The sequence below is a fragment of the Rutidosis leptorrhynchoides genome, chromosome 5 (genome assembly GCF_046630445.1).
Source record: "Rutidosis leptorrhynchoides isolate AG116_Rl617_1_P2 chromosome 5, CSIRO_AGI_Rlap_v1, whole genome shotgun sequence".
NCBI lineage: Eukaryota > Viridiplantae > Streptophyta > Magnoliopsida > Asterales > Asteraceae > Rutidosis > Rutidosis leptorrhynchoides.
The window spans coordinates 32558764-32564763 of NC_092337.1; positions in this window are offsets into that span (position 1 = coordinate 32558764).

A 6000-nucleotide genomic window follows, 5' to 3' on the forward strand; every position below is an offset into this window, starting at 1 on the left:
GAGTCTCTGGTTTTGCTTGATCAAATCGTTTTTTGGGTCAAAATTGGGGTTTTTGGTGTTTTTGGGTTTTTAGTCAATTAATCTGCTTTTCTACATTTTTGTTGGTGTTTTTATTATCAAAAGGTGTTTCTGGAGTCATCACTGTTGTTGTCTACATGTTGGTTTTGTGTTTTTCATCCATAATCGATTGCAAAATCAATTTTTGTATAGAAAACCCTAATAGTCGACCTGCTCCAGTCAAGAACACACTCGGCCGTGTGTGTCCTGACAACCGACCGAGTGAGTCCTTCGATCGACCGTGTGAGTAGTTCAACCGACCTTGTGAGTTTTACCAGAGCCGTGTTAGTTTCCTAAAGTCAGTCGGCCGTGTGAGTTAGTCACTCGACCGTGTGAGATAGTCAACCGACCGTGGGAGATAGATAATCGGCCGTATGAGTTAGTAATACCCAAGGCTCAGCTTGTAACGAAGTGCTTCCAAAATTGTGTGTCTCATTCAATCGACCGTGTGTCAAAGACAATCGACCGTGTGACTTTAAACAGCTCATAATTAACTTTAAATTTAATACTCAATCAATTAAAATGTCTGACACAAACGAACAAGTGATGAATGAATACAGTGCGTTAGTAATTGCACCTGGACTACAAAAACTATTACTAAATGAAAGTAAATCTGGTTCTTCAAATAAAGTACCTAGACTTGACAATCTTAAGAACTTCTTGGACTGGAAAGTTAGGTTTGTTATTTACTTAAATGGTGTCGATTCTAGACTTTGGGAATGTATTGAGAATCCGTATGTATGGCCATGCGGAGCAGATGGTGAACCCAAAGAAACTTCACAGTTTAGTCCCACAGAGCGTGAAGAGTATAATCTTGAGTGTAGATGTTATGCTCAGCTAACCCAAGCTTTGTCAAAGGAGATTTTTCAGCAATTTAAGAATCGAAACAAAACATCGTATACTATCTGGTTGGCTCTTCAATCTACAACAGAAGGTACAGCTACTTACCGTGCTGATAATGCTAAAAACGAACATATATTTCATAGCATTATTCCTCAAGAAAGACAAGCTTTTAGTTGCAATTGTTCTATTTATAAGTGATATTCGTTTAAATAATAAAAAGTGAAGACAAAAGACAGATTCGACGAATTGAAGGCGCAAACGACCAAAAAGCTCAAAAGTACAAAATACAATCAAAGAGGTTCCAATTATTGATAAGAAACGTCTCAAAATTACAAGAGTACAAGACGCGAAACGCAGAGTACATGATATTAAATTATACGCAAGGACGTTCAAAAATTCAGAACCGGGACCAAAGTCAACTCTCAACGCTCGACGCAACGGACTAAAAATTACAAGTTAACTATGCACATAAATAAAATATAATATTTAAATAATTCTTATAATTATTTATATATTATATTATTATTTATAAACGTCGGCAAGCAAAGAAACAAAGGCATGTGAACTTCACCAGCTGGCCATGCGATCGCATGGCCTGGAAGGCAGAAAGCCATGCGATCGCATGGCACACTTTTTCAGCCCCGGGTCCTATAAATTCGCAGTTTGGTGAACGAAAAAAATATCCATATCCATCTCTCTATCTATACGTAAATATATTTATATTTATATTATAATTTTAATTTTAATTTTAAATTCTAATAATAAGGGTATGTTAGCGAATGTTGTAAGGGTGTAAGTCGAAATTCTGTCCGTGTAACGCTACGCTATTTTTAATCACTGTAAGTTATGGTTAATGTTATTTTTAAATTAAATGTCTCGTAGCTAAGTTATTATTATGCTTATTTAATACCGAAGTAATCATGATGTTGGGCTAAATTATTAAGATTGGGTAATTGGGCTTTGTACCATAATTGAGGTTTGGACAAAAGAACGACACTTGTGGAAATTAGACTATGGGCTATTAATGGGCTTTATATTTGTTTAACTAAATGATAGTTTGTTAATTTAATATAAAGATTTATAATTGGATGTACCTATAAATAACCATATACACTCGATCGGATACGATGGGCGGGATATTTATATGTACGAATAATCGTTCATTTAACCGGACACGGGAATGGATTAATAGTCTATGGAATTATTAAAACAGGGGTGAAATTATGTACAAGGACACTTGGCATAATTGTTAACAAAGTATTAAAACCTTGGGTTACACGCAGTCGATATCCTGGTGTAATTATTAAACAAAGTATTAAAACCTTGTTACAGTTTAAGTCCCCAATTAGTTGGAATATTTGACTTCGGATATAATGATAATTTGACGAGGACACTCGCACTTTATATTTATGACTGATGGACTGTTATGGATAAAAACCAGACGGACATATTAAATAATCCAGGACAAAGAACAATTAACTCATGGGAATAAACTAAAAATCAACACGTCAAACATCATGATTACGGAAGTTTAAATAAGCATAATTCTTTTATTTCATATTTAATTGCACTTTTAATTATCGCACTTTTATTTATTGTCATCGTATTTTATCGCACTTTTATTTATCGCAATTTCATTATCGTTATTTACTTTATGCTTTAAATTAAGTTATATTTATTTTTAATATTTTACATTAGGTTTTAACTGCGACTAAAGTTTTAAAAATCGACAAACCGGTCATTAAACGGTAAAAACCCCCTTTAATAATAATAATATTACTTATATATATTTTTGTATTTTTACAAATATAGTTTTTAAAATTATAGCGTTAAGCTTGTTTAAGAGATCCCTGTGGAACGAACCGGACTTACTAAAAACTACACTACTGTACGATTAGGTACACTGCCTATAAGTGTTGTAGCAAGATTTAGGTATATCCATTCTATTAATAAATAAATATCTTGTGTAAAATTGTATCATATTTAATAATATTACGTTGTAAAAATAATACTATTTCCTAGTACACCTCGCACACATCACGTGCGACTAAGGATAAGGTTTTGAAGGATGAGTGGAGAGTGTTTGCAGCTCTTCCATCAGAATCTCTAGGAAAAACTTTGGAGAGATATTGGTTATTGGTTGCAGAGATGGCAGATTATGGAATTGAGGTGCCTGATGAAAAGGCAGTAAGGGTGTTGAAAGATGGTCTTCCGGAAAAGTGGGATCATGAGATAGAAAAGATTCAGAACATGTACAGTTCATCAGGTCGTCTGTTGACACTAACAGCTTTTACTTCGAAATTAATGGAGAAGGACATTCAGGATGAAGCAAAGAGAAAGAGACTTGGTTCTGTAGCTGCTGCTGCATCAACTTTAGCCTCATCTTCTGGTACTCATGCCCCACTACAGACATCATACATAACAGCCAATGCTTCACAAATGTCTGCACCATCGTCTCAGTCCGGCTACTTTAATGCTAAATTACAAGCTCAGAATTCTACAATTAAGATGATTGAAGATTCTCCGATTCAACAGACTCAGACTCAGACTCCTGTGTTTCAAACTGAGAATATCAAAAAGAGATCTCGCGAATCTATTCAGGAAGATATGGCATTGGCAGCTATTGTTGTTAACTCATACAATGATAAGATTGGTGGACAAGTGCTTAATAGTCATCTTGAAAATGAAGACTATGATCAGATTGATGAGGACGAGCTTGAGAGAATGGATATACTCTACTGTATGGGTAGCATTGTGAGACGTGCTAGAAAGTACTTGAAGAGAACATGACAAAGATCGTTGAGTTTAAATCGAGATTCGAAGTTTAGTTTTGATATGTCAAAGGTTAGGTGCTACAATTGTGATGAATATGGTCACTTTAAGAAAACTTGCACGAGACCACCCAAGCCTGGTTTTCATGATCCTTTTCACCAGACAACCATCTCAGTTACTCCACAACATGTAATTGTAGAGAAAGAATCTTTGGGTTCTGTTCAATCTAAGGCTTTGACTACAATGTATGCGGATGAAGTATGTAACTGGTCCATCTCGGTAGATACATAGAAAGCTAACGTTGTGTTTGTAGGTAAAAGCGAAGCAGAAATTGAAGAGGAAAGAATTGTTCGGAAAAATGCAGGTTGTACTGGTAAGGATAATCCGAATTGCACATGCTATGTGTGCAAATGTGATGCAAGGTTGAAGAGAGCAGAAGAGCTTATGAAATTCTGCTTCAGGAAGAGGATTAAAGATAAGTTGTATGATAAGTTTCGCAAAGCTCAGGACTTATCAGATTTTGAGTTTACTACTGATTCGTCTGATGAAGAAGATGGGATGAGTTGTCATGTTGGTACTTGGTTCAGGAAAGAGTTGGAACATTTGCTCAACTATGAGCTTCAGAGTGGTGATGAGAAGATTGTTACGGTTCAGAGTCCAGTTTGTTCATATCAAGGTGAGGGTAAAGGAGGTTATGAAGCTGATTACTCGGATAGTACGAGCTCAGAGTCAGAATCAGAATCAGATGCAGATTCTCAGGTTGGAAGAAATGACTATGCATTCATGGCAAACACGTCCGATAATGATAAGGTATGTAATGACTCAGTTTCTAATTGTTCTAAATGCATTGGTTATGAACAGGAAATTGAGAGGCTTGAATGTGTTATCACTAAGCTTAATGAAATATCTGTTACATGTGAGACCTGCCCTAAGCTTAGAATGGAACTTAAGAACCTAAGTGTAGAGAATCAGACTAATAAAAAGAACTATGAGGATGCGCTTTTCTACCTTAATAAACAGAAAGACTATGTTGATGTGATTAAGTCTTTAGAAAATCAGGTAGGTCACTTAAAATCAACTGTTATAGATGATGGAAAAGTGATTACTATGTATTTGGGACAAATAGAGACTCTTAAGGCAGAAAAGGATTCCTTTAAGTTGAAATATGAGTTTGAGAAAGCTAGGATTGACAATTGGTAGAGGATGTCTTATGTGAAACAGACTTTGAATCATCCTAAATAGCAGGGTTTAGGTTACAACCAGGTTACCCCACCACTTTTGGGTGAGTATATTAACAAACCGGTTGAGAAATGTAAGGGTCCAGTTGTAGAACCAGGATATGGTAAGCCTAAGGAAACACCTGTTGAGAGTTCTGGTAAGGTAGTTGAGTCAAAGAAACCTTTAGATGTTGTCTATGAAACAGAGTCAGATACTGATATCGACACTGAGAAAGACAACAAACCTTTTAAGCTTGTCACTAAACCGGTTACCATTCTGAAAAACCCTGCTAATGCTAGTAAGATGACTGAAAGTCAAAAGGCTCAGTCTAAGAGTACTGTGACTCCCAAACAGAATAAGAAGAAGAACACTCAGGGAGTGTCACCTAAGTTTGTCAGTAAGGGAAGGATAGACGAAACAGGTTCTAAGGTAGAACAATCACCAAAAGGTGAGAGTTCCAATTCTGGTAATGTGTCCAAGTATGTTCCGCCTGGTCGTCGACAGACTGTTAAGCAACAAGTCTTGTCACCCCCTATGACTAGACAACATACTGAACCACCTAGGAGACAGTTTTCACCAATTAGACGCAAATTGCTTAATTCTCATGATTTTGATAATGTTAACTGCTTTAATTGTGGGAGGTTGGGACACAGGGCTATGAATTGTAGACCCATTCGACAGACACCCAGAAGGAAGGTTGATCTTAGTCTAAATCGTTCCTTTAATAGGAGATCACCTTCACCAGTGTTTAATTCTTCTTCGGTGAAAACAGATGATAAAAAGGTTTATCAAACTAATGATTACTATAGAAAACCATTACCGAATAACACAGTGTGGAAACCTAAATCAGAAGTTAAGGGTGTTCTAAATCCTGAAGGTCCTTCTGGATCTAAAGAACAATGGGTGGAGTTTCCAGTTGTTGGTGTTGATGGGAAACCCACTGCCATTAGGGCATATGTGGCACTTTCTAACTAATCCTCTTACTTTAATGTGCAGGTCGCCTACAATCCATGCTGCAGTACTTGGATTGTTGATAGTGGGGCGTCCAGGCACATGACAGGGAACTTGTCTTTGCTTTCTAATGTGAAAACAGTGGATGGAGGACCAGTT